The 14,356-nt window shown below is 23.9% G+C and overlaps 1 long non-coding RNA gene across 1 annotated transcript; it reads right to left on the bottom strand.

Moving 5' to 3' along the window:
- Positions 1-11,528: 11,528 nt before the first annotated feature.
- On the bottom strand, positions 11,529-13,833 carry LOC135122186 (uncharacterized). The gene is made up of 3 exons (XR_010279276.1): positions 13,770-13,833; positions 12,741-12,812; positions 11,529-11,630 (listed from the first exon to the last, which is right to left on the bottom strand). It is a non-coding gene; the product is annotated as an uncharacterized LOC135122186 (long non-coding RNA).
- Between the last annotated feature and the right edge of the window lie 523 nt (positions 13,834-14,356).

Here is a 14,356-nt window from a genome sequence, read left to right as displayed (position 1 = left end):
TGAGTACGAAAATAATAAATATTGCAGAGAATATATTTAGTTTTCGAGAAACATAAGCTTTAATAGAGAATAAAGAATTGGTATTAATAAGAGAAGGATTAAAAACAAAAAATAAATATATAGTAAGAAGACAAATACTAACAGTTGATCACAACCAAAGCAATGATGTGGCTGAATATGAAATTTAAACTTTAAAAAAACCTGACCTCAGGATGTTATAAAGAAGATTTAAAATTATCAAGGAAACTATACAGGTTCATAGTAGATGGCTAATAAGATTAAATAAACTTAACATTTAACTATAATTAACAATATTGCTTATTATTAAGTCTGTAGTAGGGATAGGAGAATGGGGAAAAAATAGCAAACTAGAATAATAATAGAAAAAGTGTTTTTTAAGTGAAACCTGATGACTTTGAGGTAAAAATGAGGCTGACCTTTTATAAGACTCTTGAAAAAGCTAAGCTTAAAGGGTGAGGTGAGATTATACATACGAAAACCTTTAATAAGTGACATTAGAGAAGCTCATAGATGAAAAATGAATAATGGCTTATATTCAAATAAAAATAAACTTGGCAACTTAATAACAATAATTCTAATAAATAATAATTATAATAATGATAAATAACAACAAAGTTTAAAAAGAAATGATGAACACTACTTGTTTAGAATTTGATTGTGAAAGTTTTACGAAAGCTTAGTAAAAATCTGTTTGTAACAAAACTTTTGGAATTAAAAAATAAGCAAAATTAGGATTGCTATATTTATCTAGCAGGGAAGAGGAAAAGTTCTGTAGAGACAAGGGACAAAAAGGGGTAATTGATATATTTTAACGGATGCGTAATAAAACACATTAGTGGTGTTTAAGAAAAAATTATTATAATACAAGAAACATTTAAAGGACTCTAAGTAATGACTGTTTATTTAAAATATTAATAGGTCTTGGCTCTAGTGCATTGGCACTGCAATATAGCAACTGTAAAACCTTACGAGAGGCGAGGGAATCATTATTATAAACTGCTTTTTCTTTCTGAAATAATTCCTCTTATTTTGGGTATCATCCATTTTAATACTAAAAATATATATCCGCTCTAAGTTGATAATAAAATAATATTTTTTTGCCACCAGAAAGGCGACTTTTGCTGATGGTGGACTACTGACTTAGGTAGGGGTATCTCTCTCTCGATTAAAAGGTGCCTCATGGATGGAGCTTTTTATTAATATAAAAACTCGCATTAAGAAATTGTTTTAATTAAGGTTCCCGAAAGAAGATGCAATAATTTAGTTAATTGGGTGTACCATCATAACTTTAGGACAAGTCGCAGAGAAATTACCAAATTTATAAAATTAGTTTATTAGATTATAGTCATTATTTATTAGGTTTCCATTTAAGTAATATACTATTTTAAATTAACTTAAAAAGTTAAAGTTATATTTTTGGCTAATATTAAGTTACCGAAAATAATGTAACGTTTTTAGTTAGGTAAAATTGGATGTGCTAACTTTTCAAAAAATATATTTTTTTTAAAAACCGAATAAGAATAAATTGACTAGGAATGACATTAAATTAAAGTGAACTTTAAAATACTTCAGTTTACTACGATTATCTTTTTTTTAAACACTATGTATTTATTTATATATGAACTTTCCTTTTTTACAAGATATATCAAATTCGATAACTTTTACTTTTCATTCGAACTAGGTGCTATAAATTATTGAAAAAAAAAAAGAAAACTGTGAAAATACTAATAATATATAAATTAATTCATTTTATTATTTCTCATAAGAGATAAAAAATTTTAATTCTCTAACTGGAGCAATTAAAATGTATAAGTAAAATTCTTAATGACGTAAAGGTTAAATATTAAAATGGTTGTTAGTCGTTCTTCATAATTATTACAAAATTTACTTCCCCACATCGTTAAGTTAGTTTTCTTAGTATTTGTTGGATATCGGTAAAAAAAATTATTTTTTTTCTAAGCTATGCAATCTGAAGTTACTCTATTAAATCTTCTATTAGTCTTTCATAAAATTATTTTGATGCATATTAATTATCAAAATGAAATTAAAACTGTTCTAATAAGGTATTTCATTCAAAGAAGCTGAAGTGTCATCCTAGATTAGGTCATTAGGTTATTAACAATTTGGGTAGAAATTACAAAGACACCGTTAGAGCTGCAGATGATTTCTATATAAGTAGTGCTTTAGTTTCTGAGCGCTAAGCTTTTGAAAGGGTAACCTTGATCATATAATGAGACAATTTCTATTACTCCTAAGTCTTTTAAGAGTAAATAAAGTAAAGGCATTAACTTCCAAACGATGTTATTCTAATAGAGTACACACTTATTGGTAAGTATATTAATTTGCTTCTTATATGTAAGGAAACTAACACTAGTTATGATAAAGATTTTAGATCGAGTAAATTTATTTATGTTAATAAATAATAATTAGAAAAAAATTAAGAAAAACCAATTTTGCTTGTAGATGACATATTTTAAAAATTATGTGTGAGCGGAAAACATATAACTGTGAATACTTTGCACTTTATCAATGAATTGCGTCGTTTCTTAAAGTTATTATATCATGCTTTACTCTTAATTTTTATATAGTATCAGCTTTTTTTAAATTATAATCCTCAGGTTAAATTTAATTACACGCGAAAACATGCTGTACGGTAGTTCATAAAATTTTTCAGTACTTAAGTTTTTGCAAACTAAAAACTATCATTACTAACTTCTGTCCAATAAGCGAGAAAAGAAAGGTATAGCATTACAGCTTTATTAAAAGAACTACTTTTTATTTTAACAACACTTTTAATAGCGTGACTGGAAGAGTATACTAAAAATTTATTAATTATTTTATTAACAATAAGTCATTGAGTTCAATGAAATTCGATGTTGGTTATGTTTATTAATTTTAAACACCTTTTTTAACATATCTACGGGTGTAATATAATAATGCCTAATTCCTCGAAAAAGTATATATTATTAATAATTTTTTTAAGGGATCTATCTCGGTGTTCTTTACAGACAATACCCTATATCCCCTCCTATTATACCTCACAATTAACGTTCTTGTAAGCTTCTTGTTTTAACATATTGGCCTATATTATAGTAACTATACTTTTAGAATACTTTCAGGCAATTATATCACAGAAATCAGTAATGACACTTTCAATTTTACTTCTTCACTTACTAGCTTGTAAGTGTAAATTGGTTAATCCACTGTCTTATAGTTTTTAGGAATAATGGAGTTACTTATAAAGGCGTTTGCTTTTTTTTATACTAAGACGAAAAAATGGAATTCTTTCCAATAAAATATAATAGTTGAAACAACTATGATAAATATTTTTAAAAAACAAGAGTAGTTTTTATGGTACTTTGATACCGATTGTTTTAAAGGTTTTGAATTAAATAAGAATTATTATTATATTAAAAAAAATTTACCTTCTTTGAGGATAGGCATCTCGATAATAACAAAATTAGTATCCTCATGCCGGGTGCATTTTCTAAATTGACAGCCTTAGAGCGTTTGTAAGTATAGTTTTTTTTTGATTTTTTTTTAGATAGTATTTTAAAGCATGACAGTTTTGCTGCTTTTTTCTAAAAGATTTACTAAAATTAACCCTATTTTTGATTATAAGTTTTAGCTCTACTGACTATTTTTACGTTAAAGACGTTTATCTACCAACGAATTGACTTACCTTAATAACGACGTTTTTCAAGGGCTTAATGAACTAAAAGTTTTGTAAGTTGCAATGCTTCCATTCTAGAAATACAATGGTTGACATTGTTTAACAACTTCTTAATGTTTACCAAAATTGTTTATGAAAAATTTAATATTATAATTTAAAATTGTGGCCTTAAGCTTATTAAGCTCGCTAAAATCAAGTCAAGCAAACTTGTAATATAATGTTGTTTTGCAACAACATTACTAGCCAAAAGTAAAGCTTACAATTTAAAAATAAAAAAATTAAAGTTAATTGAAACAATATTTAAAAAAACCGGCGCCTTTACGGCTGAATAACAAATAAGTTTAGTACGATGCATACGAACCAAAAAAGAGATTATATCTACTTTGTTTTCACAAAATAACTATTAATTTCCTCTTAAACATAAATATCAAGAAATTTAAATTTACTTACTTTTTCTGTCACCTTTTAGACACCTCGATCATAATAGTATTACATCCATTGAAGCTAGAGTTTTTGCGGAACTGAGAAATTTAAAAATATTGTATTCAATTTTATTTTTATTGATCTCACTGTCACATGACCAATTAGTCTACAACTGAATTCAATAATGTATTAAACTAAATATTCCTAAAACTTTTTACTTCATTTTCTTACTAGTAATAGAAAAAAACTACTACGTTAACGTAGTAGTTAAAATTGTTCGCCCCATTAAAAATTTTAGGATTTTCCTTCTTTATTTATCATTCTCATTATTTTTAAAGGGTGTTAAATAGGAACTACCTTAAACATCTTGAAAGCTTACTGTTTGATAAATTAAGAATGTTAGAACATTTGTAAGCTTTTAGTAAACAGTGCCAGAACATTTTTTCATGATAAATAAAAGGGATCTTCACCGTAATGAACTTCTCAGTATTTCTGATGGTACTTTTTCTAATCTGAACAAGCTAACATCACTGTAAGTACTGTGAACACAAAAAGTAAAATAGTATAGTTATTCTTTAATATAAAATAAATGCTTATGGTTATTATTTAAAAACCTCACTTTGCATATGTAATAAAATGAAGCTAATTACCATCACCCTTTTGAAGAGTAAACTAAGGTTAACGTAAACTGGAGTCAAAAGATATATATATATAGGGGTGTGAAAAAAATTTTAAATAAATAAAGCTTACAACATAAACTTTAGCTCACTTTATACGCAAAAAAGACTAACATTTTGGATTTATTTATATGCCTTTGAGCAACTTTTAGAAGCCTTAACATGATTCCCTTTATAACCGACAGTTATTTCACTTTTTAAAAATATTAGTATTAAATGCCTTTTATACTTTTTTTTCCAATTAAACTTATAAATTAAGATAAGTGTTTACTTACCCTATAAAACTAGCAATTTTATAAATCACAGCACTTAACTTTAACATTTTTTCCTTCGGGTTTAGTGAATATTTGCATGTATACTATTTTATAGAAATTTGAAGGACAATACGATAACGGATATCGGACAAAAGGCCTTCACTAATTCTTTTAATTATACAATACTGTAATTATGATTATACACTTATAATGATTAACCTAATAAGATGGTATATATAATCTATTAGGAAACTGACGCTCTATGAAAACTTCCTCTGCTGTTCTCGTTTTTACTATCAAGACAATTTATATTTTCTCAATGAATTCTGCACAGTTAACGGCGCACTAAAGCTTTATTATTTACTCCCTAAAGGATTTTGTAAGACTAAAAGCCAGGCTAGCATTTAAATGAGAAGATATGAAGTGCGTTCTACTAAAAATTAATTATATATTTTTAATAATAAACTATATAATAAATACTAATTGCTTAATAACATGTCATGAAATTGTATTTTTGAGGTATTATATTTTTCTAAAGTTCCGATGCCATTATTCTTGCAACTTCTTTTTCACTTAAATGGTAGTAATTTTTCTAAATACACTTAAAAAGTTTTACTATATCTTACGCGTTACTAAACACTTTACTAAAATATTATAAACAAAATATCCTTAAGACAGTTTACAAGACTTAAAAAGAAACTATACAATAAATTCTTTAATCAGCTTACTACAAAGAGTTGTTTAATCAAAAACTTTAATGTACTTAAAGACTTGTTGGTAATTCTCACAAAATATATTATAATCATTGTAACTCGCCTTAATAACTAATTATTAATATAATCAATTAATTCTTCTTGAACGAATTCTTTATAGTAAATACTCAATTACTCAACTTTAAGTAGAATGTAACTATTTAATGAATACCACTAATAATTTTAAATTTTAAAATTTCCACAAGGGATTTGAATACTAAATATATTCGCCATTACGTGTTTTGAACACGATAGGTACTAAAACAAACTCAAACTTGTTTATCTTCCGACTGCTTTTAATTAACTTTTAAAACGTTTTTAATCGTAATATATATTTTTTATAATTATAAAGGTATTTATTACTTACAACATATATAAGATATATTTATATCGGAGTGTAATCTCGCTTTAGAAGACTTATACTGTTATTTACATAAGTTTTTAAAGAATTATTTATTGGAGAGTAGGATTTTTTTAGTTAAAAAAGTAAAGAGGTTGCCTTCAAATTAGCGTTGTTCATAAACTTTATGCTTATTTACAGTTAAAAAGAATTAAGCCTTTTTAAAATAAAAGTTTAAAATACATAACAAAAGTTCTAACTGCTTTAACCTTTTGAAAAAACTTATATTTTTAGGCTTCCTAAAAATCTTTACTATCCAAAGTAACAACTAATATCGACGAGCACTTTTTTTAATAAAATCTTAGGGACTATATCGGTAGCGCTGCTTTGTTGTGCAAAAGTACTACTAATATATTGTTTGTAACTATTTTTTTTACGCAATGCTATCTCAGATATATAACTTGTAGATAAAACAAGCTTTTGCTATAAGCGAATATTAGTAGTATAATTATAAAACTTTTATAAAACAATAATAGATCGCCAAAAAAGTTGGTTACATATGTTCCTGAATTCGTTTTTTTATTAATGTTAACACTTTAAATTATCCATAAATTAGTGTGTTAATGCTAATTAAAATTCAAATATACTTATATTATTATATGGTTTGGAACATATGTAACATAAGATCTTTAATGTTTATAAATAAAATATAATGATATATTTATATCTTTGTAACAACTATTTTTCTTATTATTTTAAAATAAGTAATACATAAGCAAAACATTCATTTTTAAAAATGGCAAAATATAGTAGGTTTACAGTTCCAGTTGCGAGTAAATAAGGTAAGTAGCTAAGTATTTTATAATGGAAGAATGACTAGCAAAAAAAAAAATTAATCATTTTTATGCCATAAGTAAGAACCTTGTAAGTCTAATATTTGTAGTTGTGTAACATACTTTATTTTTAACGCTAGTTTAAATTTTTTTTTATTTAACATCTTTAAGTTCTCACTTCAAGTGGTTTTTAAAATTAAAGCATTTTTATTAGCTTGCTTCGTGTATACATTACGATAAAGCTGTGTTAAGTCAATCCGTCGTTACCTATATTTTCTTTGCGCAATTATATTAAAGTAAAAGCTTATATAAATTGACTCTTAAAATTATTCACATGTATTTCTGCTCTTTTATAAAATCGCTCAATTAAAATTTTATTTTAATAAAAGTTATGTTCAGTTGGATCTTATTAAACCTGGAAACCGAAGAAAACTTTAAAAAATTTTTCTTGCTTTAACTTTACAATATAATAATGACCTTTGTACGTTCGTATGTATGTTTTTTTGTAGGGTTAATATATTAGTAACTTCCCATTTCTTATAATAACGTCCTTTATGCCACCATTTTTGACCTAGCTTAGTTTACAAGGTAGGTAACTATGTATACATTCTACTTTAGCAGGAGAAATTTGGTTACCTCTTGTTACTTTTTCTCTTCACTAACAAGTTATATAGTGTAGTAACGCAACAAGTTCAATAAGTTTTCAGGAATTGCCAGAAGGAGGTGCTATAATTGTCACCAGCCTCCAACACTTCCTCTATTTGGCAGTTTAGGTGCGCCAACAACTTTATTTTGATGTGTCGGTAAAGGCGGTTTAACACCAGCTTGCCTTCAACCCTTCAAAAGGTCATGACAACTCTAGTAAGGCGCCGACGCTCGCATACTAGCGCCTTTAGCCCCCATGAAGCTGATTAGGGCTATAAGTAACTTCACAAGTTTTTGTCACCCTTCTCTCAAAGTTGGCAACAGCATTGTTTATTAAAGCTAAAGTCTCCATAGTTGGCAGGCACGACGGGAGGTCTTCTTGAACCATATAGTCATTGCTCCAATATGTATAAGACAGGTAGAATTAATACTTACTTTCTTTTCGTGGTTCGATTCGAGAATGGCATGCAAGCAATCCGACGACAGCGTTCCTAACACTTCAATAGCCGGTAACTTACTTAATGTACTAATATAGCGCCCTAACACATAATTGCCTAAAATGGCCCTGGGCGTTCTTCCTTAACAATTGCTACTACTTATCAGTTAATATTCTGCCCGTCTGTTTCTTTGCTTAATATTTTTTCGTATTTTCTTTTAATAATAAATGGTGACGCAAAGTTAAAAAACCAAGACAAAGTAAGCTAATTATTTAGTAACTTTTAGTTCTAAACTTTAATTTCGTTTGTTCTTACGGTTAAACTAATGCAATCTAATTTATACTATAAGAAAGATGGGTAGAACCAAAACAAATTGCATTACACCAGACTGACTTACCTCTGAGTGAGTGTATAGTTTCACGGTTTATACCCACTCCCTTCTCTCTTAATATTACAACTGATAATTATATTTTACTTTTTATTGACTGAGAGTACTTTTTAACGTAATATTAGAGCACTTAAAACCTTATATAGCTAACAGAAAAAATACAATAAAAAATAAGCCTATTACTTAAATCAGGAAACCTTCCTGTTTATATTTAAAAAAAACTAAGCTGTGCACAAATAGTTAAAAAAAATTATTAATGAAGCATTAATTTAGTTTGACGTTATTAACTAAATAAGCTAACATACTTATATTTACCTTTTTGCAACTTTTGGTATATACACTGCTCTCGTTTGCTTCCTCAGTGGGCTGTTTTATTCCCACTTTTTTTAGATCTATCTTAGTATTTATTTCCCTTAATTAAAGAAGTGGATATAATTAATTACAGAACACGAAATAATAAAAATCATTTATAATTGTTAGTCTTTTATTCTTCATGCAGTTTTAAAAATGGGGACGAAGTATTAATGAAATTGGGAAAGAGTTACTTGCTTAAAGCTTGTTCTTTTTATAAAACGTTAAACACGCTATTGATGCGATGATAGGCGCGTAGTACAAAAAATACTTTTATTAACTTGTTACATATTTACACTGAGATATTGGAAAATAAATTTTATATATTTTTTTTAAGTACAACTTATATAGTTACGACTAACCCCCTATTCTCTGTAGCTTACATATTAGTTACTTATAAGTTTGACTTCCTCCTCCAGGTAAACAATATAGCGCTGTGCTTTTGGAGCAAAAATTTAACTATTATATTAAAAAGTGACCCATCATCTATATATTTTGTAAGTGCAGCTCTTGTTCTGGTGGTTAAGTAATGTATATTTGTGAAACTCTATTTTATAAGTAGGTATTTGAAGAAGCTGAAAAAATGACAGTAGTGTATATATTGAAGAAAAAGTAAATCGTGTTAGATGCTTTTTTATATATTACAAGCTTTATTTCACTTTTTCTACTTTACATCAGTCAATAGATTATTTATCTAATACAAAAGAGGCTAAATTCCGTTATTAAGCTAAAAAAATTTTTAGCCTCCCTTTTTTTCCGCCGTCTATTTCTGTAAAAATTGGGTTAACATAATTTCTTTATATTATGAAAAAGCATCAATGAATTTTCGCATTATTATCAATTTATTGCTTCATAAAGAAGTATCTAAATCCTTTTTTTCAATATAAATTTTATTGAAAACAAATTTTAAAAACCATCTTTATGAAAAAACGGAGAGCTAAAATATTTTATTAACCAAAAATTGTAAAATATTCTAATAAAGGCTATATTATTTTAAAAACTTAATTGAAAAAATTTTGGGGCTTTTTAACTTTCGGCCTTTTCTGCTTTATATTGGTAGTTAAACGCAAAGCTGTTTGTACGGCTGGCCGGTCGACTCTAGGATAAAATTGCAGTTTTCATCTTCGCCAATAAGCTAGAGCTCTAATAAATATTCCCTCAAAGTAAATATAAAGAACAATCCAAAATAAATTAAATTTATAGCTAAATTTTAAAAGTAAAAATCTTTTTTTTTTATGGTCGCATTTCCACGAAGTCGGAGAAAATAATATTTAATAAATGATTAAAGTTAGGATAAACGAGTTAAATTTTTAGTAAGAAAGAAAAAAAAAAAAATTGAGGGTACCCGTTAAGTGTGGAGTGCGGTGAGGCACACACAGCTCATTATCCCGGCTGCATGCGTTACCGCAGAGGTCTATTAGGTTTGATCACGAGCGGTGCTACCCGCATATATTAAGTTTTTCTTTTACTATTGTAACTCTGACGATTCCGCTAAGCACAATTAAGCATTAAAAAGAAAAGGTTTTTTTTATTTACTATAAAAAATTAAATATTTTATAAGTAAAAAATAAAAAAGTAATTTTAAAATTTTTATAAAGTTTAATTGTGGCTTTGGTTTTCCTCTTCTGTGGAAAAGCATGAGTCAGGCTCTTTTTAAGGGAAAAGAATCAATATATTGCACTTGCGGCACCAAGAAGATCAAAACTCGAAAGTAATGCTAGTACGATAGCATTTTAACTATTGCTAAGGATGTTATTGACTATTACTTGTAAATCACGATGGACTTTTCTCCAACTACTATCTTTTACTGTGGAAATAGTAGCATTAAAGGAATTCCTCATTACTATAAAGCTTTATTCCTCCATTTTATATTATGTTATAAAGTTACTCTCTCAAGGCTGACTTTAAAATTCTACTTCGGTGGAACCAACTAACTAATACTCTTGAAGTGCTAGCTAGCTATTCAGCCACCACGTAACTCTTTCATTATTTTTTTACACGTTAAGTAAAAAAATCGGAGTTTTTATAGTAATGGTTTTTTTACAGACTTGATAATTTCAAAAATTTATATATTTTAAACGAATCGAGAGTAATATGTTAACTTTTATAACAAAAAAATACAATATGGAGTTAAAATTAAGAAGAGCTGTATAATTTATTTGATTGCTCTCGAGTCGCCTGAGTAGCACCTCGCTTACCATCTAACAAAGGCTGAAACAACAAAACGCCAAAAAAAATAAGACGCAACGCTCACGGCTCCATTACGTATAAATATAGTGAAAATTGGTGTTAATTATTAAACTTATTTGAACTAAAAAAAATATATCTATATAAATACTAGTTTTATTTGGTGTTGAAAGAGGTTGGACTAATTTATCAAAGTTACTTTTAATAAAAGATGTATATTCATATTTTTACTAGTTTCCTTTAGTATTGTAAAGCTAAATTCATTATTATTAGTTTTTTATATTATAAATAACAGTTAATTTGTAAGTGGATATCTATTAATTATTATTTGCTATTCATTAAGTATATTTTTAGCCCTGAAAGGCATACTAACTTAAAAGTTTTCTCTTTTAATTTCTGCGATGATTATAGTAAAAACTAAAAACTTTTGCGCTTTCACTTTTTATATATAATATTGTAAAGCGAACTATTATTTATTAACAAGTCAGTTGTGCTTTTCAATATCCGCTAATTACAATCAAGCAAGTCACGGGTGTGGATGCTCGTGACTTTGTTTTTATGCGTACAAAAAGAATTCGAAAAGTTAATAACATAACCATAATAAGTTCTTGAACAGCAGAGAAATGTTTCATTTATAAGGTGAATGTCCCTTTTTTATTAAAAAAAGAAATATAAATATTTTTTATTAGAAAAATTTTAATATGGAAATAAAAAAAATAATAATGACAAACTATTGATATTATATTAACGTAATATTTTTTAATAAAACTTTAAATATAAATTTTAAATAAAAATAATTTAGTAGAAAACTTTTAATATAAAAATAAACAATAAATAATTATTACAAAACTTTTAATAAAAAAAGATTTTTAAAATGTAATTAAAAACCAAAAGTAAAAAAAAATTATATAAAAAAGCATTATTAAATAAAATTATAAAGTAAAAAAAATTTAAGAAATAAATATAAAAAAAAGTAAATTTTCCTATATAAAATATTTATAAAAAATTTATAATAAAAATAATACAAAAATTCCAATAAATTTTTTAAAATAAATTATAAACAAATTGTATAAATTATATACAAAATTTTAAAATTAAAAAAAAATAAAAATTTATAAATATTTACTATAAAATAATATACAAAATGTTAAATAAAATTTTAAAAGTAGAAAATTTTATATAAGAAAATATAATTTAAATTTATAAAAAAAATTACAAATACATTTAATAAATTTCAAAAGTAAAAAAAAAATAAAAAATGTATAAAAAAATTAGAAAAAATTTATAATTATAATATTGAAAAGATTTTTAATAGTAATAATATTAGGAAAAAAAATAATAAATTTTCTAGTAAAAAAAAAATTATAAGAAAATTTAAATAAAAATATACAAAATTATAAAAAACTTTATAGGAATAAAAATTAAGAAAAATTAGTTTATAAAAAAAATATACAAAAATATTAATTAAAAAAATTCAAAAATTTTATAGTAAAATAATAATAAACAAAAATATTAAATAAAATTTACAAAAAATAAAATATTAAAAATTTATAGTAAAAAAAATTAAAATATAATTAAAAAAATATATTTAAAATTTTTAATAAAATTCTTATAATAAAAAATTTTAAAAATAAAAATAAAATCATAAACAATTTATATATAAAAAATATTTAATATAAAATAAAATAAAAATTAATAAAATTTTATATTAAAAAAAAAAAGTTTACTAAACTATTAAGTAATATATACATATATATACAAGGTTGAAAAATTGAAAGACGGATAAAAGGCGTACGGGCCGATTTCTCTAATAGGATTCCCTTGTAAAACTCTAGGTAATTTTAAGAATAATAATAAATTTTTAGAAAAAATAATAATTAAAAAAAGAAAGAAAAATAAAAAATTTTTATATATAGAAGTTAAAAGTTTATATAATAAATAAATAAATAAAAATAAAAAAATGGTAATAATAAAAATTTTCTCTAAAGAAAAAAAGTTTTTATGAAAAATTTTATAAAAAATTATATTATTTTTAAATAAAAAAATTCATTCAAGTTGATTAAAAAAAATTTCAAAAATGGGGAAAGAAAAATAAAATTTATATAAAAATAATAAAAATTTGCATAAAAGTAAAAAAAAGTCTTTAATTATAAAAATGTTAATATAAAAATTAACTGATGAACAAAATATATTTAGAAATAATAATAATTATATAAAAATTTATATAGTTAATTATATTTCTCTAGAAATTTACTATAAATAAATTTTTTTTTAATATAGTAAAAAAAAATTATGAGTGAAAAAATTAATTTTTACTTAAAATTTTCTTCCTTTATCAAATTTATATATAAATTTTTTTAGCATAAAATTTATATATAGAAAAAAAATATTTAGATAATAAAAGTGCATAAATTTTCTTATAAAATTTATATAATAATTTATATATAAAAATATAATAAAAGAATAAAATTTTTTGTATAAGAGAAACTTTTATGCTTTAAAAAATATTTAGAAAAATATAATAAACATTTACTAAATATTTGCTATTAAAAAAAAATATTTAATATTTATATAAAAAAAATAAATTTATAAAAAATTTAATAAACATTTACTAAATATTTACTAAAAAAATTTATATAAATATTATGGTAAAAAAAACATTTATAAATATTATTAAAAACTTTTACAAATATTTTCTATTAAAGAAAAAATATGTTAATATATATAAAAATAATTTAAAAAAAAAATCTATAAAAAAAATATAAATAAGAAGTAAAAAAAAATTTACAAGCTTTTTAAGAAGTGCAAATGGAAGAACGCACGTGAAGAGATTTTATCCAGCAAATTATTATGGAGATTTCTATAAAATAAATATAAAAATTTAAAATAAATTAATAAATTATAAATTTTTAATCTTTTCTTTAAAAATATAAAATATTATAAATAATTTTTTTTAATTTTTAAATTTTTATTATGTAAAATTTATTTAAGTATAAAAAAATATATCTTTTTATGTATAAAATTTATATGTTTTTTTCTAATTTAGAAATCAACTAAAAAAAGTATTTAAATATATTTTTATTATATAAAATTTATAGAAAAAAAATTTTTATATAAAAAAATAAAAAACTAGAAATTTTTTTTTAATATAATGAAAAACTAAAAAAATGTAAAAGTATATATTTTTAATAAAATTTATAGAAATATTTTTTAATATAAAATTCATAACAAAAATTTTTAATACAAAAAAAAAATTTTTTTATAATAAGTTTACTAATAAAACTTCAAATGATGTTTTATTAAATTATTATTATTATTTTCAAAAAAAAAAGCTTAACAAAGCCGTTAAATTCGAAAGACTGCTAAAAGTGTGTT

This window comes from Zophobas morio, unplaced genomic scaffold (assembly GCF_036711695.1).
Source record: "Zophobas morio isolate AGI-343-1 ecotype UQ-CSIRO unplaced genomic scaffold, CSIRO_AGI_Zmor_V1 ptg000948l, whole genome shotgun sequence".
Classification (NCBI taxonomy): Eukaryota; Metazoa; Arthropoda; class Insecta; order Coleoptera; family Tenebrionidae; genus Zophobas; species Zophobas morio.
Note: the sequence above shows the minus strand (reverse complement) of the source record. Positions and strands in the feature narration are given on the sequence as shown.